The sequence below is a fragment of the Odontomachus brunneus genome, unplaced genomic scaffold (genome assembly GCF_010583005.1).
Source record: "Odontomachus brunneus isolate Ranch 3 - 2012 unplaced genomic scaffold, Obru_v1 Obru_scaffold_180, whole genome shotgun sequence".
In the NCBI taxonomy this organism is placed as follows: Eukaryota; Metazoa; Arthropoda; class Insecta; order Hymenoptera; family Formicidae; genus Odontomachus; species Odontomachus brunneus.
The window spans coordinates 318,821-345,015 of NW_022639630.1; the positions used below are offsets into that span (position 1 = coordinate 318,821).

General features: G+C 41.6%; 1 protein-coding gene across 20 annotated transcripts in view; it reads left to right on the forward strand.

Annotated features, from left to right (window-relative positions):
- Nucleotides 1-26,195, forward strand: part of LOC116851603 (bromodomain adjacent to zinc finger domain protein 2B-like) — a 401,190-nt gene that overhangs the window by 120,233 nt on the left and 254,762 nt on the right. For all 20 annotated transcript variants that reach the window (XM_032831181.1, XM_032831197.1, XM_032831190.1 and 17 more), the window contains one exon: nt 2,507-2,612. The gene's annotated coding sequence lies outside the window, so the exon portion shown is untranslated. The remainder of the gene's footprint in view (nt 1-2,506; nt 2,613-26,195) is intronic.

Genomic DNA, 26,195 nt, shown 5'->3' on the forward strand with positions numbered 1-26,195 from the left:
AAGAGAGAGAGAGAGAGAGAGAGAGAGAGAGAGAGAGAGAGAGATGGAGATACGGAGCACGCGGGACGGAGACGGATTGATATGCGATGCGCGCGTGTGCGGTAGGGAGAGGTAGATAGATAGAGCGAAAGAGAAGGGGCAAGCAGGGGATGGTGAGGCGAAGGGAAACAGCCAGAGGGACGCGAACCGATGCGGCTGTCGCGCGAGAGGACGAGGCGCGCGGGGTGCAGAAGGGCGCGAGGGGTGGGAGAGGGGGCGGCGAGTGGAGAGGACCCGCTCCCCGAGTGTCAGGAACGAAGCGAGCGACGAAGGAAGAAGCGGCTGTGGGGTAGAGCGACGGAGAAAGAAGCGTGCGAGCGAGCGAATCGAGATAACGAGTGCAACGGAGAGAGTAAGAGAGATAGAGGGTAAGAGGGAAAGAAAGAGAGAGATGGCGATACGCAGAACGAGGGATGTGGGCAGATAGAACCCGAAGAGTGGTAGCGCGTGCTCACAAACTCAACCAGCGCCTCGTCGTCGTAGTCGTAGCGTAGTCGTCGTCGTCGTCGTCGTCGTCGCATTGCTTCCTCCGCTCTACCGCTGCCTCTCTGCCACCCTTCTGCCCCCTCTCACCGCCCCTATGCCCTCACCTTTCCGCCCGCTACGTCGCCCTCTGTGGTGTCCGCCTAACCAACCCCACCTCATGCCCCTCGTCCCTTCGTCCCGCGCTCTCGCTACCTCTAACGCCGCGCTACACCACCACCACCCCTTCACCCCTGTACCCCGTCTGTCCACCCACCGGTCCGCGAAACCGCTCGTTGCCGTACCACCGAGCTACCCCACGTACTGGCTCCCCCATTACCCAGCCGCCTCCAATCCTCTCCCGTCCACCCGCTCTCACTACCCCGTCGCTTGCGCCCGCTACCCTCTCGCCGGCCGACTCCTCTTCGCTTTGCGCGACTCTCGGGTCTCTTCTCTCTTCCGACTGCCGTCTCTCCTCTGCCCTCTCTCGCTCGTTCTCTCTCGCCACCCCCTCGCCGCTCTTCTTCCTAGCACTGCCATTGCCTCGCGACGCCCGACGTCACCCCCTTCGGGCAAACCAGCACACCCGAAAGCCGCGCGATGCGCCGGCAAGCGAACGAGCGAGCGAGCGAGCGAGCGAGCGACACGACAGCCCGCTCCGCGATTATCTCTTGTCCGATCGCGTATGTCGCGCGCGTGTATGCGTTTGTGTATGCGCGGTATGCAGGACGCTATGGGACGACTAGGGGTGAGAAAGGACGCGAGAGAGCGAGAAAGAGAGAGAGAGAGAGAGACAGAGAAAGCTCATCCGGCGGTTTAGGCGGAATATAATGGAATGGAATAGAATGGACAGTCGTTTCCAAACAGGAGAAAAATAATCAAAACGTGCGAGTCGCGCGTCTAATCCAAACGTGTTCCCTTCCTCCTCCACTCGAGCGAACCGTAAACGTACGGCTTGGCTGAGATTCTTGGAAACAAAGAAAAGATGAGGCAAGTGTAAAGGGAGGACAGAGAACGACTCGAAGGATCCGAGTAGAGGAGACCTTCGTGTGTCTTCGATGATTCTTCAAATCCAGAGAGTAGTGAGAGAAGGAACGCGAGTTTTCCCTCTCTTCCCCCCTACAAATCTCCTTCGCAATCTTGCGATCGGTAATAATAGTAACGATAATAATAGACGATCCCCGGCGCATCAACGAGCGGGAGAGAAAGACAGAGAGATTTATTATATTTCCCCGTGCACGCTCTCGTGGATCACGCAGCGACGATCACGAGTTCCGCGTTACAGTCGCCTACGGCGATGCCGCCGTACTTGGCGGCGGTGCATCTGCATCGGACGGCGTTCTGGAATTTTGCGCGTTTCCGCGGGGTCGGGAGGGGAAAAGAGAGGCGGGCAGAGGGGAGCGAGCAAGCCGCGCGGGATACGATATCGATAGCGGTTTCCAGAGAGGCGCGCGCGCGCTTAGATCTCGCCGATATTCGGAGGAAAAAGGGACTATGCTATGTATGTGTGTGTGTATGTGTGTGTGCTTGCGCACGGCCGCTTTGTGCCGGCCGTGTCTATGCTACGAACTGCAGTGTGCCGTGCAGCGCGCGCTGCACTCACGAGAACGCCCTTCGGCTAGGGCGAGGTTTCCCGTTTGCATGGCCGGTGATTTCGAATCGAGCGCGCGCTTCGCTCCTTATATTTTGTTGGGACGAAGGAAGAAGCGGAGATTTTATGAGCGAGCGAAACGATCGATAAGGAGAGCTGCGGTTCGATCGAAATCGACGCGATTCGCCGGACTATTCGACTCTTATTGGCCACGTGGCTCGCCTCGTTGCGTAGACGATGATCGCTCGCGATAAGACGCGCGTCGTGTTATTCGCACGATCGTGTGAATCTCTCTCTTCCTCTCTCTTTTTCCGAACGCGCGTATTATCACTCGCTATCAAGCCCGCTGTAACCGCACCACGTTATGATCTGTCGGCTTTTTTCTACCTCGACTTTGTCTTCCTTTTGTTGCAGGTGAGATCGATTGAGCGCGAAGCGTCGATCGACCAGGGATCCGGCACCGTCATCGATCTTGCCGCGCTGTTGGATATGTCGCGATGGGCCTCCAGATAGAAGACAGGTATGTGTGAAGAGCAATTAACAGCACAAACTATTAAACTAATTGCGAAACCGTTACTTTGCGTCGAAGTGTTAGGTTGGTGCAAAAAAATTATCATTTTTCTGTGGAATTATCGATTTGGACATTAAGAAGAAAAACCTTGTATTAAATCTATAGGACAAATGTTGCTTTGACATTGTTTATTTTATTCGTAAGAATTATTAATCCTTCAAAATTGAATAATTCTGTCTTCTATTTTATTTGACAAACCTTTTGCATCAACTTAACCCGTAAGTGGACGGGTCAAACTGACATTTAATCAAACGAATATTTCTCCGTCTCGTTTTGTTTATGATATTAGCGTTCTCGGCACCTTCCTTTCATGGTTTATTTTTGTGTTTGGAAGTGACGTTCGTAACATTCAACAATCTTACTTATAAACGGCAATTGTTTTATTCTTTCGTCACTTTGACCTCCATGCGAGCACGCAATAATACATTCTGTGACTCAACGCAAAACACATTCAGTATTACGGGAGCTTTTTCAGTTGTTAATGTCAGTATTCTTTTGTGATATCAACTAGAGATCCATGTTTTTGTACCAACTATTATATTTAGTAGAATAAAAAGTAATATAATATTTAATAATAATAGAAAATAATGTAATATTTAATAATAATAGAAAATAATAGAGGTAATAAAATATTTTTTATACACTTTGAGGGCCATTTTCACAATTTACGGTTAGCTTTAACTATCGGTTAAGTGTCAATCATGGTTGGTTAATTCTGATCAACGTTAAATATGATTGGTCAATTCCAACGGAATATCCAGTAGTTAAAGTTAACCGGACATTATGAAAATATCACTGAGTATTTTAGCGAATAATAAAATCAATTAGAAAGTCATTGGTTTGTTTTGTTCAATTGTAATACATAATAAAGTCCCTGTTTTTATATTACCAACTATTATATTTAACAGAATAAACAATAATAATATAATATTTAATAATAATAGACTAATAGAGATAATAAAATATTTTTAAAATACTTTGAGTATTTTAGTGAATAATGAAATTAATTGCAAAGTCAATATTGGTTTTGTTCAGTTGTAATGCACAATAAAGTTCAGAATGAATGTTGGATAAACTTTGAGTTTCGAATCGCATATTTAAAATATTATCAAAACCGATAATTATTTTGGAAAATCGATCATTTCTCTATGCGAGGCCTGTTTTGATTGAGGGAAACAGAATCCCCGGTTCTTATGAACCAAATTTGGTTCTTCAGCATCGTAAATTTGATTTCCCTCAACTATAACATGTTTAGCTATGTCATTGTCGCGTGAATTCTACCAGTCCTTGCCCTCTGTGTAGAGGATCAAAATGAAACGCGATTCGTTCGATCATCGATCATTTTGGGGACGACGCAAATGACGCGTCGGGCGCGATTATTGCCGCGTCACCCGTGAAATATCGTAGTGTCACGGGGGAAAAAAATAAAAAGAGAAAGAAGAAAAAAAGGCACGAGATAAATGCGATCCGTGTAAATGACGAGTTTTCGAACGACGCGAATGATAAATCGAAGCGCGATTACGCGGCGCCCGCGCGCCCGTATCGTGAAATTACGTTACTTTATTCCACGTTTGATTATTTCACGCGCGCCGCCGTGAAACTCGGAAAAATCGAGATCTTCGTGCCGATTTTCTCGTCGCGAGCGGCCGCTCGCCCGCCAAGGGAGAGAGATAGCCGCGCGCGTGCGCGGTGCACAGCGGGCTTTTTATTATCCTCGTTCTTCCCCGTGTTTTATCCTGCGCGTGGCAGACCGGATTCCGGAATTTGGCGGATTTCGACGGTGGGTTGGGGCAGTGGAGCAGGCCGGGGTGGTGGGTTGGCGGACACGTTATCGGTAGTGGCTTTCGAGCCGACGGTGTATTCAATCGAACCGGAACTATAGTTACTATATAGCGTCGTTTTATTCCGCCAACGATCCGCATGACGAGAGAAAATTCGATAGTAACGACGAAAACTGACAGTGTCCTTGGCATGAGCTCGCGCGCGCGCGCGCGCTTCATATGCCACGTAATTTACATAAAATTCCCGCAAACGTCGGAAAGTCAATCAGAAAATCGATTGACGATCGATTTCGCCGGACATTCCGAGATTACCATAGCGCCATGCGAAGCCGTCGAAGGGAAACTAAAAAACCGACGAGTGGTGATAATAATCCGACGACGATCGCTGGTCAGTTAGCGGGCCCGATCGCATTTGATCAATTCTAACGACTGCAATTTTCGTCGCGACAGGTTTTTCCGTCTATTTTTTTTCCTCCCAACGATCGTGTCGAACAACGGAAATGCTTAAAATTCAACGGGCCTCGGTGATATCAATTATTGCGCGGCCGCTTAAATCGAAACTAGCCCCATCTCGATCGTATTGCGAAAATTCAGATCTTTCGGATTCACGGGCAAACAATATCCGGTGGGGCTCGCGTGTTATCGATATGACGGGGTTTCGGGCCGATATAACGCGTATATTGGAGTACCGTTGTAGTATTTTCTATGAAACGCGAGTGGCGTCCGGCGTGACGTAAAATTCACATCGCGACGGTGCAGTCGAATTCCATCTGACACGCGCGCGCGCACCTATCGATAGCTCGGTGAGCGCGAGAGTACGCGAGAGCGCGGTGGCCGCGCTCGATGCGTGGCGGAACGCGTTCTCGCAAACATTATTATAAAAATGCAATCAATGTTATTACCATCTACGAGAGACCGTTCAGCCTCGTGGAAATAACTCAATGTTGCGAGTCGAGCGGGCCGAGCGTTTTAGCGTATTACTGTTTGATCATTTGGATACAAATCGCTCGGCATTACGCGCGATTAATACGAAAAACGCGAATGCAAATTGTTTCGCAGCATTTCAAAGTGAAATGTCCGCGTGCACTATTGTCCCATTAGCGTGCGATTCGAAGAAATGGGCGCGCCGTGGTACGTGTTGATTTTGCACACGGTTAGCCTTCACAAAGTAGCTTCGTGTGAAAATGAGGTCTCATTAGAGCTTTCGCGCACAAACCGTGAATGTAAGCTGAAGAACCAATCAGGATATTGTTTTACAATTGCACTAAAGAAGGGATGTTGTAACGAAAATTTAGTATACTGAATCGAAATTTTATTAAAATGGGATCAATCAAACGTTTGGTAATCGCAACCAAATAATTTAATTGCCGCTCGTGTGTTTTGTTTTCTTACTAATTATTTTTCTAACTTTTTATAACTTACTGATCATTCTGTTTAACACAAGTAAAAAACCTGCCAACCCAAATTATATGTATCAAATATCTTGGTTCAATTTTTTTAGTGTGTTCTGCTTAAATACAGAAGACTTTTTTCAAAGATAGATATTATGAGAAGATTTTATGATTTCGGATATTCAAATGTATGTTCAACACATTGTTCAGCGATAAACGTTACTTACGAAAAGGTTATCACGCGATTATAAAAGAATAAACCGAAGGAGAACGAACAGGCTAGCAGCTGACTTATCGAGGAACAACAATCGACAACAATCACGAACTCTAATCTTTCATACTAATCGCCGTACATATTATAAAAGGTTCTTATAATAATTAAAGTATACAATAACGGTGTTGTTAATTAAAAGATTAGTTAAATATAATTAAATTTTATTAAATTGTCCTACCCTCTCCAAAATTTAGTTTTACAAATTATTCATTAATTAACAAATTACCACAGTATTCTCGTTTAAGATAAGTGTAGAAAAGATTTGAAGAAAGTATGGGAAATTTAAAAAGCGAAGAATAAAATTCCATGCAGAAGTAATTTCTTCCCAAAGCAGGAAAAAGTAATTTTTTTCAAAGAAATTTGAAACTTTTTCGATGACTTTGAAACACATATGAAAAGAATCTTATATTACATTAAATTTTTCATATATGTTATGTATTGCTTCAATGATAGCGAAAAAAGTTTGATTTAATTGACCTGATAATAAATCGAACCAAATGCGTTTTAGTTGAAGGAAACCGAATTTTCTAGTTTCTAGTTCTAGAGCTGTATTAATAGTTGTTATTTGAAGCTTGTCTCATGTGAAATACTCAGATTTTCGTTCAGAATTAGATGCAAATTTTTCAGTTGAACTGTAGGACGCTATATCTGCAATCGCGATTTAAATGAAAAACTTCCATCTAATTCTGAACTCAAATCTGAGAACTTCACTTGAGGAGAGTTTCAAGTAACATAGTTTCAAGTAAACTATTCCTACGAGTTTTAAAACCGAATTTGACTCATAAGAACCAGAAATTCTGTTTCCTTTAACCAAAAGTCAATTAAACAAACATATTTGTGCAATAGTTTTTTTTGCAAATGACAATGTAATAATACATTAATGATGAGCAATGCAACACGATCAACACGGTTATTACCCATCATTGTCTACGGATATTCCATCTTTCTGCGATTCTTATAGACACGCATACACATACGGGAAAAGAAGATTACTAATCAGCTAATCATGACTTATTGAACATATACTTGTTGCTGTAACTAAAGATTTGCTGCTGTAGTCAAAATATTTGTTACTACATACATCGGTTTCATAACGAAATGTATACCTGGCTATTTTCAGATATCCATATGTTACAACGAGATTTAGTTATCACACATAGATTCTTGCTGCCGTAGTTAATTCTTTTTTCTATATAGTAGTACTGTATATGCGACACAATAGTTACTACTCGAGATAAAATTTTGTCCCATACTGGGATTAGAAATAACGAGTAATCCAAACTGTAGCGTCGAAAATAGATACATCAATATAGAACATTTTTTTACTTTCCCGATATTTCCTCGTATATAAATTTGTATATCATCACGTTACGCAAAATCGGACTAAACTATTCGTGTTTTGTTGCCATATTTTTATTATTTTGTTGCCATAAATTTTAGCTTCAGTAAGAGTATACATCTCAGTTGCGTAATATAAGTGTTGTAAATTATAATAAAAATACTATGTCGTTGAACAAAAATGTTCTGTCTGTAGAAGAAAAGGTAGAAGTAGCCATGTTTGAATCTCAGGATTCAAACAAAGTAACTAGGATCTTAACTAGAGAACTCTCGTTACTTTTACTTAAAATCAAATTTACCGTCAGTTCTATCTTCCTCCGAAGTACAAACCTAAAGCAATATTCTGATTGGTTCTTCAGCAATAGTTTACATCTTACGCTTACGGTTACGGCAATTTGTGTGCGACAGTTCCTATGAGACGTGACATCAAAGTTGATAGGCGACCGTGAAAAACAACAACAACGAGCTTACGAACGCGTTTTCGGACAAACATTTCGCGTTTGCACTCTCACAATGATCCCCGGCTTGTTCCTGCGTCGTTGCACGTTGCATCGATATAAAAAATTAAAATTTTCTCGCGGAAAGTAAAGTTGTATATTTCACACGCGCGACGGCGGCGGTGGTGTCGACGCGAGTGGGGTGGTATGTATGCCTGAAACACACAGCACGAAGTTTCCAGCGAAAAATCCACCCGCAAAAACTACGTGGCCGATGGAATATGTTTCGCAAATATCTCTCTAGACCGCCGCCGCCGCCGCCGCTGCGCGTATTTCTACATCTCGGATAGAAACGCGTCGATACGCGATACCCGATGCAATTCAGCTATTTCGCAAAATAACGCGTTGATATTAAACCCCGAAATTCCTTTCGTTATTCGTTTGCCGAATGTGCCGTTGGCGAATATCGCGCCGTGCCAAAAGCGTCATCGCGCTGGGGCTTTAATTATATCTCCTCGCTTGAAAACTCCACGATGATATCTCCGGGAATTTCGCAGTCACGCGTAAGTCTTATTAAGTTTATCGATTTTTGTTATTCTTTGCACACTAATTGGTAAAATAGCCTCAACATGCAATGCAATTAGATTATTACACACCAAAAGAAGAACTTTAGTTACAAGATGACATTTACTGTGTAATCCTATATTCTAACTAAAATTCTTATCGAAAGAGTATTATTCCTCTTCTCATGAAGTGAGCTATTAATCTGAAATCTAGATTCTAATTATTCTTATTCTAATTTTCTGTCTTAAATAAAAGGGAATATGATCGCTTGAAGCAGAATGTTCCCTTAAGCACGATACGAAAGACGTGATAAGCAGTATGTGTCGTTGCGCTCTGCTGTATATAATAGACTGAAGCCACCCAAGTCGAAATTTATAATCTGCTATAAGTTTCGAAAATGCTATCATTACAATGTTCCATAAACACTATAAGGATACATTGTATAAGCACAAATCATAAGAATAATGTCAGGGCTATTGAGATGACTGCCTGCACGATCTTTGAAGTCAGGCAACAACCGAACGTGTTTGGAAGGAAGAAAGTAGCCGGTCAGAGATCGAAAATCATTGAAGAACACAAACGTATAAAATATGTGATAACCTTCGATCGCTAGCATTTTTTGTCAAATATTAGTTATTCCACTGGCCTACAAGTTCGACGGTATTTGCAGGCTTAACCTTTTGAGCCATAATAGGACGATAGCGTCTTTTTTCCTCACTTTTAATCATTTTAACTAACTTATCGGCAGACATATTCGATCATATTAGTGCTATACATTCTTTTTAATTTTCTCTCTCTTTCATAAACATAAGGAACTAAAAATACGTCAAAAATAATTTGAATGTTTAATTGTTAAATTACTATAAGTAAATAAAAGTAAAAGAAATGGCATTTTTCAGACAAATATTATTTTAACTATAAGGAATCGACATATCGAAATATTAATAATTTATTCAGAACAACTAACAGTGTTTTACATATTTTTTCAAAATTTATTGTGTCTTATTTTTTATAATAAATTATTGAAATATTAATGCGTATATTGTAAGTTTCTTGTAAAAAACGCAAATATCTCTTTTTCATAACGAGAAAATGTCGTTATTATTTTCGGATAATGCCAAAAGCGAGATTGCTAATTTTGAAAATTTATAGTCGCAATATCGGACTCGTCATTTTGAATTTTTGGCCTCAAGTTCATAATCAGCGACCCCATCTCTTATATGTTTCCTATAAATTTCGCATATGTCAAATTTTAAGAAATTTGACTGAGGAATAAAATGTGTAGTTTTAAAGGGTTAACGTATAATCTAAATTTCGACTCGGGCAAGTGTTACGCTGCACATGCGCGAAAAGACGCGGTAAGACGAAAAATTCCTTCAACTTTAAGAACACTTTCCTGTTTAAGAATACTGTGCGTAGAATATTTTCCTTCTTTGGTTTTACCTGAATTTATAGTTCATATATAAGAGTACATATATAAGAGTAAAATCTTTTAAGATTTAGAGGATTTCGCTCTAATAAGATTGTTTTTTTGAATATAGTATTTTATAACGGTAGACATTCATTTCCGGTCATTAACGTAAAGCTATCACAGTTGACAACCGGTTTGACATGCTGTTCCCGCTTCTTGAATTAATAAATTAGTCAACGAGTAGTAATTAATTGTAAACGAAAAAAGCCAATAAGAGTCGATGCGAGACATAAATTGCGAAACTCACACAGTCTATAAATGAAATAAGAAAGATGGTCAAACGTAGCTCTTTAACCTCAAACGAAGACCTTCTGAGTCTTATAAGTAATTTTTACGGATATAATCAAGAGAAGTTTGTTTGATACCTTATTTCATATTTTATTTATAGATTGAATTTTACAATTACATCTTGCGTTGGCTGTTATTGGCTGTTTTCACCTATAATTGATTGTGTTGTTTTGGAGCCTTGACAATTTATATAACGAGTAATGAACTGATAATACATATATATTGTTGAGAAATCCTGACAATCTAGTTACAGTATGTTAACCCTATTCCGTGTTCTATCGATGTGAGGAGGATTCGCGTGTGCCTGCCACCGTTATCGCCGCCACGTTCCCCGGATCCGCGTTTCTCCGCGAAAGCGACGACGTGGAGTGTGTCACCGCGTGCGACTCGATCGGGAGCAACCTTTTACCGAGCCGCTTCGCAGCGTGACGACGGGCGCGTCGAACTTCTGGTCGCGGGTCGAATAAATCGCGGACGATGACGTCAACGGACAATTCCGTCTCTCTCCCTCTCTCTCTCTCTCTCTGTCTGTCTCTCTTTCTGGCCTACACGTACTTGCAACGTGCCCGTTGATTGCATGTGCTGCACCTTGCGCGACGCGATATGGCCTATGGGAACTCGTCGTCGCGGTCGCAGTGAGTCAACGCCATCACGTTTTCACGAGGCGCGCGTACGGCACCTCGACGATGATCGAAGCCACCCACGCACTCCGCTCGCGCGCACTCGCGACGTTCTTGCCTCTGTGCGTCGCGTCGCGTCAAATCGCGCGTATTACAAAACTCGCACCGCGGCGCGATATGTAGGCCGCCGTATTCGCCGTGAGCGCGTTCAGCTACGTGCGACCGTTACTCCGCACCACGTGAACAGAGACGCCAATTCTCTCACGTGGGCGATGATCTTGTACATTTTTGCTTCGTTCTTCGATCTCTTTCTTCCTTGTTCTCTGTCTTTCAACGCGTACTCCGAGTCGTTCCGTCGTTAGCATTGCTACAGAAGCATGTGAAACGACACGGCATTTCTCATTTTGAGAAACTAGGGTAAAACAGCCAATTATTGGCATCCTCGTTAGTCATCGACACTCTAGAAAAACTTGGTTTTTCTTGCGATCAGCGGCGTATGTTCACAGTTTTAGTTGTGAAGGTCTCTTTTGGAATTATAGAGCGTGGGCAAGAAGCTTATCTGTTATTGGTCGCAAGAAAAATCAAGTTTTTTAGAATAAATATTTTATCAACTTTTTTCTAAATTGTCGCTCATTAAAAGGGATGTCAATAATTGAGTGTTTTATCTTCGCACGGAAAAAATATTGATTAAATTAACAATGATACAGCTAAATGCATTTAGATTGGAAGAAATAGAATTTCTGGTTCTTCAGAATATTGAATTTGTTTGATAAGAGTCAGAAATTCTATTTCCTTTAACTAAGACGCGCCTAGTTATCTTATTGTTATGTTAATTCAATCAATTATTTCTCTCTATGTATAAGATAAGTGGAAATTATTTTTATTATTTTTAAAACATATTTTGTTTAACAAATTTTCGCAAGCACAGATTGTAACAAGTATTCTTTAAAAATTAAAGTCTTTAGTACATGTTCCCGATTCATCTTATCGCGGTAACATTACATGACTATAAAAAGAGGAGTAAGTTTTGTAGCCGTCAGCAATTTTGTCAATGTTCGATCGATGGTAAGGTTTCCTTCAAACAATAAATGTACTCCGCGCGTTTGATTTTCTTACCTCCATTCTATCGTCTTGCATTTACATTCTGTTGTCATTTTCAGTTCTTATACCAAAAGAACGTTATCCATTTTTATATAGATTCTGAACTTCTTACGGTTAGTGACGGAATTTAACTGAAAAGTTCTTGTTCAAAGATCAAAATGTTTCATAAACATTATTTTCTAGGTCGACATTGTTCAGAATTATACATTAGGAAAATGTACTGAATAGTATTTTTTACTCGATTTCTCGGCATTTAAGGCACCTCCACGTGATCAGTGTTGGGAATTAAAATTTTATTTGACTAAAATAATCGGTACATCAACAATAATCAAATCAATCATCATTATGTAATTATGAGCAATTCAATCGACTAATGAAGTTAATTAATAATTAGAGCATGATCAATCAAATGGAAGTTTGATAATTAATTTTACCAATCGATTAAGTTATTCGTGATTTTATATATGACGATTGATTAATTTTGATTATTGACTTGCCGATTACTTTAGTCTATTAACATTTTAATCAGATTAATTTTCCCAATACTACTGACACGGTCATGATGAGATAATAAGTAAACACAAACTATTATGAAATATCAATTTAAAGTACTATTGCACAAGCAGAAGTACAATTTGTAGGGTTTATCATTTCCTTATCAATCAGCGTGCGATTCATTACTAGCTGCTGCGAGTGGCCCAAAATGGGCAAGGTTCCTTCCACAAACGCTCGTGCCAGTTCTCTCTCGCGTGTGTCGCGAGGCTGAACCTGCCTGAGCGGAAATTAAAGGTAACCGAGACAAATGTCACTCCGCAATCTTTCTATACCGTTGATATCAGCATTATGTAAATATCGACGCGAGAGGTACAAATCGAGACTGGGAGCCCGTGTGTGCTCGCTTATCTCGATGCCGATTACTTTGGCATCGTTCTCTTTCTCTCTCCCTCTCGCGTGCGCACGTTTCGTTCTTTCGGCAATCGCTCGAGACGATATCGCATAACAATGGCGTGACATGCCATTAATCTGGAGCGAACGATAAAATTCTTGCTGTTACAAGACCGTGTCAGCGCGGGCGAGAATAGATGAGTCCCGATAATAGACGATATAGCGCGATACGCGTTCCGCCGCGGCCGTTGGACGCATTTGATTTACAGCTCGCACTCCGCGTCGTTATTTATTCGGCATCTATGCAAATTTTATTGTTCTTGCTCTTTGTTCGGTCGGCGCGCTCGCTCTCGACTCTTCGCCGCTTTTTCCCCCACTCTCTCTCTCTCTCTCTCTCTCTCTCTCTCTCTAGTTAGTGAATAGTTTTTGAAATTCGCGCTTCGTGCGTATCGCCGGCCGATCACGCGGACGGAATGCATCATCAGTGTCTCTCGCGTTTTTGGGAATACTGGAATGCTACTGTGCGGAGAAGAGAGCGGCAGCGGATCCAATGATGACTCACGGGGACTCTGGTAACACGTCGCAAGACTTGAAACACGCGGATCCAGCCGCGTGGCAGTTTCGTCGTCCTCTTCTCAAGTAGGAATGTAGCCGGTCTGAGTCCAAAGCTATTTAGTGGCTAGCTGGTACAGTTTTTATTAAATTTTCCAGCTCGTTATTTGCTTTTTACTGGCTGATTACTCACAATGCAAATTTGGTTTTGTGATTTAGTTATTGTCTAACCGTTATATACCAAATATGATAGAGTACATATGGCGCTATTTTAAAATATATAATTTAGTTATTATGAAAAGTTGTGTGTGTTCTGAAGAACTGTCTAATGTTGTAGGAGTTAAATTTTGAAATCATTTTATAAAAAAAAATTTGATATAATTTCTAAAGTCTCGTTTCACAGAAATCTAGTGTTAAAAATTTTATGAAATTAGCGCTTTTTTCTTTCTAACAACGTTATTACTGAATGTAGTGCGTGCATATTATATATGACACAATTGTGGAAGTGTAGAAATGCTCCGGATATTGTGCTTATTTAATATATATAAGTAGTTATTCGGTCATATTCAACATTGAGTCACATAGCCGATTTTCTGTCAAAATGAGGCGATTTGTCACATTTATTTTGCGGTTATATAATAGTTATTTCGACAAAAGAGGAACATCCGGAGCATTTCACAAGTGTGTAGAACAGATTACAAGTGTCATTTTAATGATATATATCCTCGCTTCTGACGGTATCAATCAAACATGGCCGCGATGACTGATCAGGAGTCTTAAATTCGGTAGCAAATAAAAACTGAGGTTATTTTCATAAAAATCTTAAAAAAGCAAAAGCAAGCGTTGCCTTATTGACTGAAAATTAGTTATAATTTTTCCCTCCTAACTATCATATTGTTTAACCATCAGTTAACTTATTTATCTACTCACCAGAAAAAGTGAACGCTATTTTACGGACTAATAATGTTGTTAGACACAATTTATTATCTTGTAGTTAAACATCCACGAGGCCCAATTTCTACTAGGATTCAGTTGCGAATTTTCTCACCAATTTCGAGTCCGTCATTGACTTCCTGTCTCGAGAAAAGCGTCACGAGGACATTTAATTGTCGAGTTACCGGAGGTAAAATATGCGGGACTCGCCGTAAAAGTCGAATTTTCTAGCACTAAGTGGATAACGGGATGCTCGCTTGCTAAGTTGATCGTGCGACTGCATCGGTATCTTTAATTAATTATCGTAATATAAGAAAGGGAAATCCGTATTTGACGAACGGAGGAAGACTATTAAGCAAACACATTGGTTATCGTGCGTGCTCTCTTCTAATAACGCGCTTCTCTGTAACGGGATTCTGAAAAAAATTAACTTAACGTTGGCGCAATTTGCGCGCAGTGAGGGGACACGGTTTCAAATGAAATGTACCCGTGTCTTCCTCTCGTCGTAATTAAATATCTCGTTTTACTCCGTAATTGAGAAAAAGGCAGATGATGGTAGCAAGTTGAGCCGATTAAAACGAATATCGTCTCTTTTTCTCCTCCCTCTCTTTCTTTCAAAGCGGAATAACATTAGCTTCCAACCAGTGTCGTGAAAAATTGTCGGAGCACGTGTCACTTATTGAAACGCATAAATATAGGGACATTATAACTCACCTGATGTCAATGCGTTAATTCGCAGGTGAGCTAAGTGACTTTTTTTAAAACAGACAAAACGTGGTCTACGTCCCTTGTTACAGTTATCGACGTGTCAGTTCACAGATGTGTTAAATACTAATAACAAGACTTTTCAGCAAAAGCATTTATTTTGTAATAAAGGACGTAGACATCTGTTTTTAACGGGAAAAAGCGTTAACCTTGCAACGAAACGAAAAGTAAAATTCGCGAGCGCACGCGGCCGCCGCACTCAGTTTCGCCGTCGATCGAGAATTCATTTTTATCGCGCGGCAAGAGTCCATAAACGGGTCGCGCCGATTATCCCGTGCATTTAACAACCGTGTTTATAAAGTCCTATGACACATTGCGCGTTACGTCATCTGCAGCGCGTCCGCTTACCTACTCCGTCGCAGTTTCCACTTTACGGGCTCGCGGAACGACGATTATTTACATCACCTCCGACGATTACTTTCGCGAATCGCCGTGACGACGCGCCTCGACGGACGATGATGGTATCCGTCCGAAACTCGGAGGGACGCGTGGCCGTCGTCGCAACGAAGAAAATTTAACGACCGTTTTAGACGCGCAAAACTCTCTCTCCCTGTCTCTCTCTCTATATGTTCTCTCGTGTCGGCCACGGGTGCGACAACGTGTACAGAAATTTGGGCCATAAAGGGTTAATTGGTGACACGCCAGGCGCGGTGCATTTACCACGTGCCACGGGCGCAACGCGCCGCATTCTCTGCAACATCCAGCGTTAATCCCCTGCTCTCGCACGCGTCGCTTGCTAGGTGGACAAAGTACTCCATAATGACGGGGCGAATTGAGTTCCAAGTTTCTCAATCCGCGGCAGTAACTCGAACACTCAGCGCGGTTACACGCTCTACACGGTTGTTACGTTCCGCCGTCTCGAAATGTCGAGATTGGCGGCCGAGTGGGAGGACGGGAGAGGGAGTCCGCGTTTCGGCAAATGACAGTAGCGAGATACCGCGTATCTTGGCGAGTTTTACGCCATTCTTGAGCCCGGTTCGCGCGCGCGAGCCGTAATCCTCCTCGATTTTACTCGCGCGTGAACGTGGCCGCAGAAAACGATTGCGATCGTGGATCTGGCGCAGAACTCGGAAGAACCGCGTTCTCACCGGCGTCTCCGGCGGAAATTATGCCGGAGCTCTCGGTTTCTTCTCTTGCGTTTGGTGTAAACGAACCGAGGTAACGCCGCCGCCGTGCAGCCGCCGCCGCCGCCGCCGCCGCCGCCGCCGCCACCGCCGCCACCGCCGCCGTCGCCGTCGTCCATGGCAGTGCGGAACACGCCCCCAGGAACTGCGTTTCTCGTGGGCGACGGCCTGAAATATCGAGCGCCTTGCCCACGTACACACGCGAAAACGATGGAACCCGGACTGTCGAGAAAGAGTGAGCGCGCGAGAGGCGAGAGGGCCGAGGGGAAAAGCGGTGGTAGAAGGAGAGAGAAAGAGAGCGGACGAAAGGGAGAGGGAGGAAGCGCGCGCGGGACAGATAGAAATGAAAGAGGAGTTGGAGGAGAGAAGGAGGACGAGGATGAAGCGGCGGGGGGGAAGGAGGGAGAGAGAGAGAGAGAGAGGACATCGGTGCGAGGAAGAAGAGGTGGAACGAGGAGAAAGAACGATCGAGAGGTTTCGAGGGATAATTTTCTGCCTTCCCGGCCTGCTGCGCGGCGCTCCTCCTCTCCGCGCGCGCACACGAATTCTGGATTACGATCGTGCCGTGCCGTGTTGAGACAAGCCAAGCCAAGTCGAGCTATGCCAAGTTGAGCGGAGCGGAATGCCGCGCTTACGTGGACCTTCTCCGAACGCCGCGACCCGTTGGGAACGCCACCACCACGTCGACGTTTCCGCGAGCGAGACTCGCCGACGACGACGGCGACGTGCACACGTGTGCGATGGCGACCTTTAACCTTTATCGGAGGCGCGCTTTATTTCCGATTGACCCCGCGAAGGCGCGCGATTAAGGGTCGTGGCGCGGTAAACGCGGTAATAAACGAGCGCGTTCGCGGGACACAAGTACCTCGGGCTGCGACAAAGCCTTAACATTTATCAGACGGAAACACATTAGTCCTTCTAATCGTTCCCATCGAGTCTGGGTGTAACATGATATAATGTGATATGATATATGCCAAGCCGATAAATGACTGATTTGCTAAATGATTAACAGTCGTAATGTGTGCGCATATCCAAACAAGAATGATTGGAAAAAGATTAAAGAGTTTCCATCTCATAGACGCTAATATATCGCGCTCGTCTTATCGCTAGTCACGTTAAATGTCGGATATCGGATTGATAAGACTTCCTATTTTTCTTTTTAATACTCAAATTTTGTACGAGAATTCAATAGAAAAGTGACAAACTTTTTCTCATTTACTTCATATTGTTAGAATACGATTCTCGTATTGAAAGACGAAAGAATTTTCGTGATCTTCTTTATACTTTAATACAGAAAATAAAAGAATTTTCTTGATCTGTTTGCGATATGTTAAGACTTGTATTCAAGCTTGGAAACTTTCATGGAGCTTTGATTAAACTAGAAAATGCTGGTGTGAGTAACTTTTACTCGTACTGAAAACTTTAGAACTCCTTTTTTAGTATCTATTTCATTACACACTGAAATAGCTATCATAGTTTTTTGTGAGATATTGAATAAATAAAAGTTACTCTTTCTTATCTTAATTAATTGTATCATAGGTTTCTAATCTATCATCTTTCTAAGGTTCAGACTTTTAATATGAATAAAAGGTACTCACGTGTTCTCTTACGGCTGATCCGACCTCAGTCTTGTAGCGTTTTTAAACGCACAGGTTTTGATCGATCCGTAGTCGATTAATGAAATGTTCAGTTTCTGTCCTGTCTATCAAGCTCTGTGATTGGCTAGTAGAGACCAGCAGAGACATATCATTAATTTCCGGATCGATCAAATCTGTCTATTTGAAATACGTCATTAGAAAGGTAGCGCGAGTAACTTTTATCCATGAAAACCTTAAGCTTTTCCTTTAGTATTCATTTTATTACCCATTGAAATAGATACTACTCTGCTTTTTGTGAAATATTGAATGAGTGAAAGTCACTCATCCTTATTTAATGTAAGAGCAGCGAAGAGGGAGAAAAATATTGGAAGCGAGAGTTTGCTGGACCGGGACTTGAGAACCTGGGACCACCCGCTTGCTGAGCGACTACTCCAAACCATTGAGCTACCCAGGCTTCGACAAATCTCTCTCCTCCTCTTATATGTTTTGTGAGATATTTTTGTTAAACGACCACTTGTCTGGATTATTAGTGAACGATATTTTTTGTTTACTTTATTATGTTTATTTCCTAGCCTGTATGAATTATCTAAGCTACACAATGCTACACAAGCTACACAATTTTGAATATCTCGTTCAAGTGAGTTTTAGTTTATCAGCGATACGAGAAGATCGAGAGAGGGAGAGAGAGAGAGAGAGAGAGAGGGGGAGGGAGGGAGGGGGAGAGAGATATAGAGAGAGATGGGGGGAGAGAGAGGGAAAGGGAGCAGAGGAGAAAACATGTGAGAAAAAAATAAAAAGACGATTTTACCTATTCAGAGTGCGTCCGGGGAGTACGCTACCAGCTCTATTTAGCGTTATCGCTATTCAAGTCAGGAACACTGATCACTATTGTGACATCACTGACGATAGTGTTCTACGTCTTCACGCTATCAACACTATCGTTTCCGAGGTAGTGTATTGGTTGGTGTTTGCGAGCTCTCCGAATAACGGTAGCGAATTGTTTGTGTTGCGTGTGTATCTTTATTCTCTGCACATTAAGTTTTAGACTTTGCTTGATTGTAAACGTTGTACGTCAGCCTTACATATAAAAAAATGGATTATGTGGAAATCCAATTACAAGATGTAAAACCACAAAAAAAGGGAGACCAAATGCCTATAGGCAATGTGCCCCATTCCGAGACAGTGAAATCAATAGATGAAATAGATACTGCTTTAAAGATCTCGACGAGCTGAAAATTTTGGTACCTATCTCAAGTTGATTCGATTTTTCGTTTCGGAAATACAGCGTTCTAAAAATCTGATTTCCGTTACGGTTTTTAATTTATAGAAAATGTTAGCGTTGGAATTTCGGAACGATCAAGGGCGCGCTGGAAAGCTGAGAGTGCCTACTTTTCAGGAAAAAATATATTATTTTGATCAAGTGCCAAATTTTCGATTAAAGATGGTTTAAGAGCTCAAAACCGACCGGAAGTACCAAAATTCCAATTGGAATACCTGCATTTTCGGTTATTTGGCACTTTATTAAAATAATATATTTTTTCTTGAAAAGTAGGCACTTTCAGTTTTCCAACGCATCTTTGATCGTCCCAAAATTCCAACGCTAACATTTTCTATCAATTAAAAACCATAATGGAAATCAGATTTTTGTATTTCTGGAACGAAAAATCGGATCAACTTGAGATAGATACCAAAATTTTCAGCTCGTCAAGATCTTTAAAACGGTACCCATTTTATTTATTGATTTCACTGCCTCAGAATGGGACACATTTTGGTCGCCCTCTTTGTTGGTTATATTTTAAACCACTCAATACGGCAGTCCTTAATACTACGCTATTGCTGTTCGTGCAGCTCGCATTCGCTAGTGCTATCTTGAACAAAGTTGGTAGTATTAGCATTGATAGCGCAGTAGTGAGCTCCGTAAACGCACCTTTAATTTTCTAACATTACGCAAATCCGAACACAGACCACTAGCCTAAAGGAAACGTTTATTGTTGCCAAAATGTCTATTTCAATCAGTCGCTTACAATTCGATTTCTTACACTAAATTGTACTGTAGGTTATCACTACTTTTCTGGAGTTCAGGCTTTTTAGTTTGAGTAAAAGATGCTCATTGTATCATTTTAGGATTAAACTAGTCGAACAATCAGCAGAATTACCAATACTAATTTTTGTTCATATAATTTATCATTCAAAAATAATTACAATAGAGTAAACCATATAATTTTTAGCATTCTCCTGAATCATTGACACTCGAGAAAAACCTGGTTTTTCTTTTGACCAGCATTGCAGTTCTCGTCAGCATAAGCTTCTCGTTTGCGTTCTAAAATTCCAACATAGATCTTCACAACTAAAACTGTGAATAGGTCCCATTGGTCGAAAGAGCAACCAGATTTTTCTAGAGTATCAATGATTAAAAGGGATGCCAACAATCCTCCCTAATAATTTATCCTGATAATTCCTACAGACTTTAAATATAGCAAAATATATAGCAGGTAACACGTGACCGAGAGGGACAGCGACTTTATAATCATCGATCAGACTAATCAGAGTTCGGTGAAAGGCACAGCCTTAGCGTACCTTAGTCTATGTTCACTCTCTCATCTTCTCTTCTGTTCGTTTTCGGAGAGCAAGGATGCAGCGGTTGCCGACATTACATATTAACGTATCAATTTACATACATATTATGTCGCTCTCTTCGTTCCCTCGCTTCGGTGTAACGCGTTCCCCCTCGTGTCGCTCGACCTCATCCTCGTCGTTTCTTCCTTAGAGACCGAGACTATGCAGCTGCTTCTGTCCGCCTCTAAAACGTAAAAGGGACGAAATCACGCTCGTATACGTTCTTCGTATCGGTGTTTATCTCAATCGTCGAAACGTTCACATACACTTATAGCGTTGCCTCTCGCTGTTTCCGCGTATATTCAGCATCCGGCGAACGTCGTATCCTCCAGCTCGTATTACATCCTGTAAATACTCATCGGATCTTAGCCGAGGCAGTGTATATATATACGCATCGACAGTATAGCTCGGTAAACACTCGACGACAAAACTCGATCGAGCGATTCTCTCTCGCCCGTCCTTCTCCCGCCGTTTCATCGAGATTCCGCATTCCCTTATTCTGTCCTTCTCTCTCTATCTCGCGCGCGAAACACCGTTTATTTCGTAATAACCGTTTCTCCAGCGCCTTTATGCTTTGTGTGTGCGTACGCGTGTGTGCGCGCGCGCCCGCGAGAGAGAGAGAGAGAGAGAGGGGGAGTATTTCTTTTTTATCCCGCTGGAATAATATTTTGCCGAGGATCAAAGTGAGCTGTGCGCGCCGTCGCCGACGTCGCCGTCGCGGCTGCGATTTAGAAAGTGTTCGGTTACGCGTCGTGCTCATACCTTACATACAAAGTACAGACGTAGGTACGTCCTGCTCACCGCGAGAGGATTAATTCACCGCGTAAGTAGCCCGCGGCGTACAATATCGCGCAAGGAGATCCTGGATCCCCACGTACGTGGGCTTCACAGCAGCAACCTTCCTTCTACGCTGACGTGTCGTAGCCTGCGACAGTTCCGTCGACACGCGTTTACTTGGCGTTACGTGTCGACCGTGCGCGAGCGTACGCTCCCGAGAATTAAGTCCGTCCGTGACATGCGGTGACTTTCGCGCACGGGATTCTGTATCGCGTACGCGCGCGCGCGCGCGTATGTGTGTGTGTGTGTGTGTGTACGCATACATGTGTGCATGCTGTATGTATGTATGAACTTACGCGTTCCGCGCGATGAGCGCGGCGAGAGCTAACGCGACGCGCTTCTTTACGTGCTAAGCCGAGAAAAAAAGAAAAAGAGTGAGAAGGAAAGAGATAGAGAGAAGCAGAGGGAGAGAGAGAGAGAAATTCATGTCGCTTACATTATTGGCCGTAGCATTCGTACGCGCGTGAGACCACAATCGCGTATATCTAACAAGAATGATATCAATCTCTAATGCTAGATCGCTCTGATCTTCGCTATTGTAACAAGTCATTGTTTACTTTGCCTTAATTAGTTAAGAATCTACTCATGTTCCGTGCGCTCACGCCGCTTCTTAGCAGTTCAACGTGCTCGCGAACGTATGATACGGATAATGATATTCTTCTGTAGTCTTAATTCTACGCGAGAGAAGTGGCTTGAGCTCTGAAATGCAATCGGTCAAAATATAAACACTCATGCAGACTGCAAAATCTTCGTTGAGATCTAATAATTAATGGGGTAGTGGAGTAAATTAATATTTCAATATTGATATTTTATTAATATTAATTTTATTGAAATTAAATAATTTAATTAAATAATAATATTAATTTTAATTAAATTAAAATGATTTCTAATAATTATTTCTGTTTATTAATTAATTGCTTTTATTAATACTTTATTCATACTAATATTAAATACTAATATTTTATTGCATTACATGACTCTTATTGCCCCCTGATTTCGATTTTAATTGATTACATATCAGAAGCGCCTTTGATTTCTTATTTTATTTAATTAATATTGAGAATTGGGATACAAAATAGATTTAACGTGGGAGATTATCAGATAGATCTTTACGATTATCACGACGTGCGACAATCGATGATTGGATTCTACAAAAAATTTTTTAAAAATTATATTTACAGAGCAAATATATATATTGAGTTGAATTAATTATTAAATTTACGTCATATAATAATGCAATTTTTTTATATTGTGTTGCTACAATTTACTAAAAATCAGACTAAAAATTTTCATATTACATTATGACACGTACTGTGTGACATATTGTTTTGAATAAATTTTGATTATTCTTTCTGTATCTCTTTCGTCATTCTATGTGGTAAATATAAATGCTATATGAACCATTCATAAAGGATACAACCTTTACAAATTGCCTGATAAAGTTGCTGCCAAATTTACGTATCTGTCTGCGTTGATTCATCACGTACGTTGCAAGTCCGGAAAAATATTCGGCGCGTGAGTTATTACGCTGTCAAACATTATTATTCTCCCATAGTTTAAATTATTGGCAACAATAACTTAAGTCAATACCGCATTCAACATGGGCTTCACGTTGCATGACATATGATTGTCGATAGCGAGATACCGGTGTATCGATGAAAGCATCCTTCGGCTCTCTTTCTCTTTTCTTCGTTCGTCACGAGAACAAATTTCCAGGCCGTAATTCGGCAGTGCATAGCATGCAAAGTCCCGAAGAGCGGTATGGTGATGGAGCACGGCGAGAGAGGAAAACGAGGAAACATGGCAAGGGATGAAGAAGGAGGAGATGGAAGAGAGCAAAATACACGCAGCAAGCTAGCGAACGAGATAGAGAATGAGATAGAGACAGATAGAGAGAGAGAAAGGGAAAGAGGACGCGATTCTTTTGAGCCTCGGCCAAGTTTTGTGGCCTGCCGTGGTCGACTCGTGGAATCCAGTTGCAGGCGATTTCTCGTCTCCGCGTCTTTTAATGTACGTTGCGGTGTGTGTCAGCAGCAACGCGACGTACATGCGTGCGTGCGTGCGTGCATACGTGCGTGTGTGCGTCGGACGCGGATGGAAACAGAGGGGCGGCAACAGGGGCGGAGGGGAGGTAGGTAGGCAGGTAGGAATGAGAAACCGTTCGCGCATTTATTACGCGCTTGTCCTCGCGTCGCGCTCGCGAAGACGACGTTCCATTAGGCCGGGCCCGCGGATCGAGATTACAGGTGACACGCCCGTTGCGCGGCAGCGCGACCTGTAACAACGCGGTTCTCTCGGTCCCTCCCGACTCTTATCTCTCGCTTTAACGAGATGATACCTCGGCTCGTCTCTCTTTTCGTGTCGCTGAATTTCTGGTGTACTCGTTACACATATCGACTACCGAGGAAGTGTCTCGGCGAGACGATGATTATAAGATCCGCGATCGACTTCCACATTACAGTCACTCTCGGTGCCAACAACATTTTCTTGTTGCTCTGACAAAAAAGTAATATGCATGTAAAGATATTATCATATCTCCATGGTAACAAAGGGATTCTTCCGATTAGAACTCTTACATTATGCAATTACAGTAAAAAATATCAGACACTTTTTTTCAGTATACTCTGCCAATTTTTCGCCCTTTGCCACGGATTTTATCGAAGATTATTTAAGGTCATTAAGGTGCATGGAAATTTATTAATTACACAGAGAAAAAGATCTATATAATGAAAAATATTTATTTGGTGGACACTGATAATATATTTACTTAAATATAAATTCTTTTAATTATATACAATAAACAATTGCTTTTATGAAGAACTAAAGTTTTAAAAGAATATATATTTTCTTATTCGAAAAGTATTTCTCAATGTATAATATCGTACATATAATTTAATATAAATATATTAATATAAATAAATTTATTATTGGTACCCACCGAATAAATATTTTTAATTTTTTTTTTTTATATTCTTCTGTGTATACACGCACACGTGCGCGTGTGTACACACATATACACGCAAATTATTATTTATTTATTTATTCTTAATTTCCATGTATCTAAATATTTGATAAAATCCGTGCTATAGAGTGCCGAAAACTGGCAGAGTGCCAGCGTTTTATCCTATTACGAAACTATTCGGAAAGATTTCCGGTCGGAATAATTTTACTTTTCCTAGAAAACATAGTAAAAATCTATATAATAATTGAATGATTCCGATCGGAAACTTTTCCGGATAACTTCACAATATCTGCCCTAATGACAATTAAACAGAAAAAGGAAAAAAACAAGTGATACATGTTGCGGCGATCTTTGTCGTCCGTTCGCGGAACGTCATCGATGAGGCAAACATTTGTAGAATGGAGGCCGCGAATTTTCCTTCCGCTCTGCTCGATGCGTGTGCGATTTCCTCTCTCTATCTCTCTCTCTCTTTCTCCCTCTCCCTTTCTCTCTCTCTCTCTCTCTCTCTCTCTCTCTCTCTCTTCATGCTTCCCTCCCTTTTTTTTCGGCTAAACGAGTATCGGAATGCGGCGCAAAATTCCGTGCCTCGTTATTTCAAATTGGAGTGCGCGCAAAGTGACGCAGTGCAGACCAACGCAGACATAGATATGTTACGTATTATTCTTGCAATGCGTGTTTGCGTTTACCGACGTATCGACTGCTGCAGTGGGGACTCCGCGTCGCGATCATGTGTACGCATCAGACACACACACACACATACACACACACAAGCACATGCGCGTGCGCTCTCGCACGAGACCGCGCATCCACACGAGATGACACTCCTCGCGGCACGAAAATATTTTAATGCGGATTTATGGAGTGTTGAATTTTCGGAATCGATTCGTGGGTGAAAATTCGACGAGACTCGCGACGGCGGACTTTCTAAGTTAACGAGCTAACTTCAAGATCCCGTCGAATTTCTCAACGACCCTAAGGACGATCCAAAGACCCTTCTGCGTGATTAATTTCGATAGTTGACTAATGCTTCGCTCGATATCAAAACATTTAAGAGTACGCCATACTTGAAAACTTCACCGACAAAATACTGACTTTTTTTTGCGAAGTTTACGTCGTAAACTTGGTTGAACAGGATTATAAATGCTTTTGAAAGTACGTGCGATGAGAAATTCGAGTATTGTTCAATATGTAGCGGAAACAATACAAAATTTTAAAATTGATGTCTCGAACTGTTAGTTAAAGTAAATATTTACTTGTTATAAAAGTTTTGTAACTTGTACGTATCGCATATGTATTTGTTTTGCTAAAATTTCCAAGAACATGTCTTTAAAACTGAATGTAGAAGCTAAAAGTATGCGAAAAGTTTGCAGAAAGATTTCTTTATATACAGGATGTTCCAGAACAACTTCGAAGCTCTCGTGGAGGCATAGTACGGATTAAGGTGAACATAAAAGTCCTATACCGTTTTCTGATATTCGCAATAATTATCGAGATATTAATTAAAGAATATTTGTAAATGATCACGCGAGACATGGTAGATGAACTGTAGTGGCGTCATCTGCCATCGTGTGCTTGTATATTAGGTTAAATCAAACAAAAAAATTTTCTACCATTTTTTCTCAATAACTTTGTAGATTTTTAATGATTGATTAAAGAAGATTGGCGGATGGTCGCTCGCGATAATATATTAATGTTATCTAATTAATAACTAAAAATCTACAAAGTTATTAGGAGAAAGGTAGAGGATGGTAGAGGGCGGAAAATCTAATCACGCATATGTAGAAATTTTTCTGCAAACTTGTCGGATATTCTTAAGCTTCTGAATTCAGATGCGAAAAGGTATAGCAATATTCTTTAAAATTTTTCTGTTTGGATTCACACTTTTGGTATGTACAAGCGGAATTTTTGGCGAATATGATGCTAACCGTCAGTTTGAGATTTTACGTTAAAAATTTTTTTCGTTTTCGTCATATATTGAGCATCTATTTATTTTTG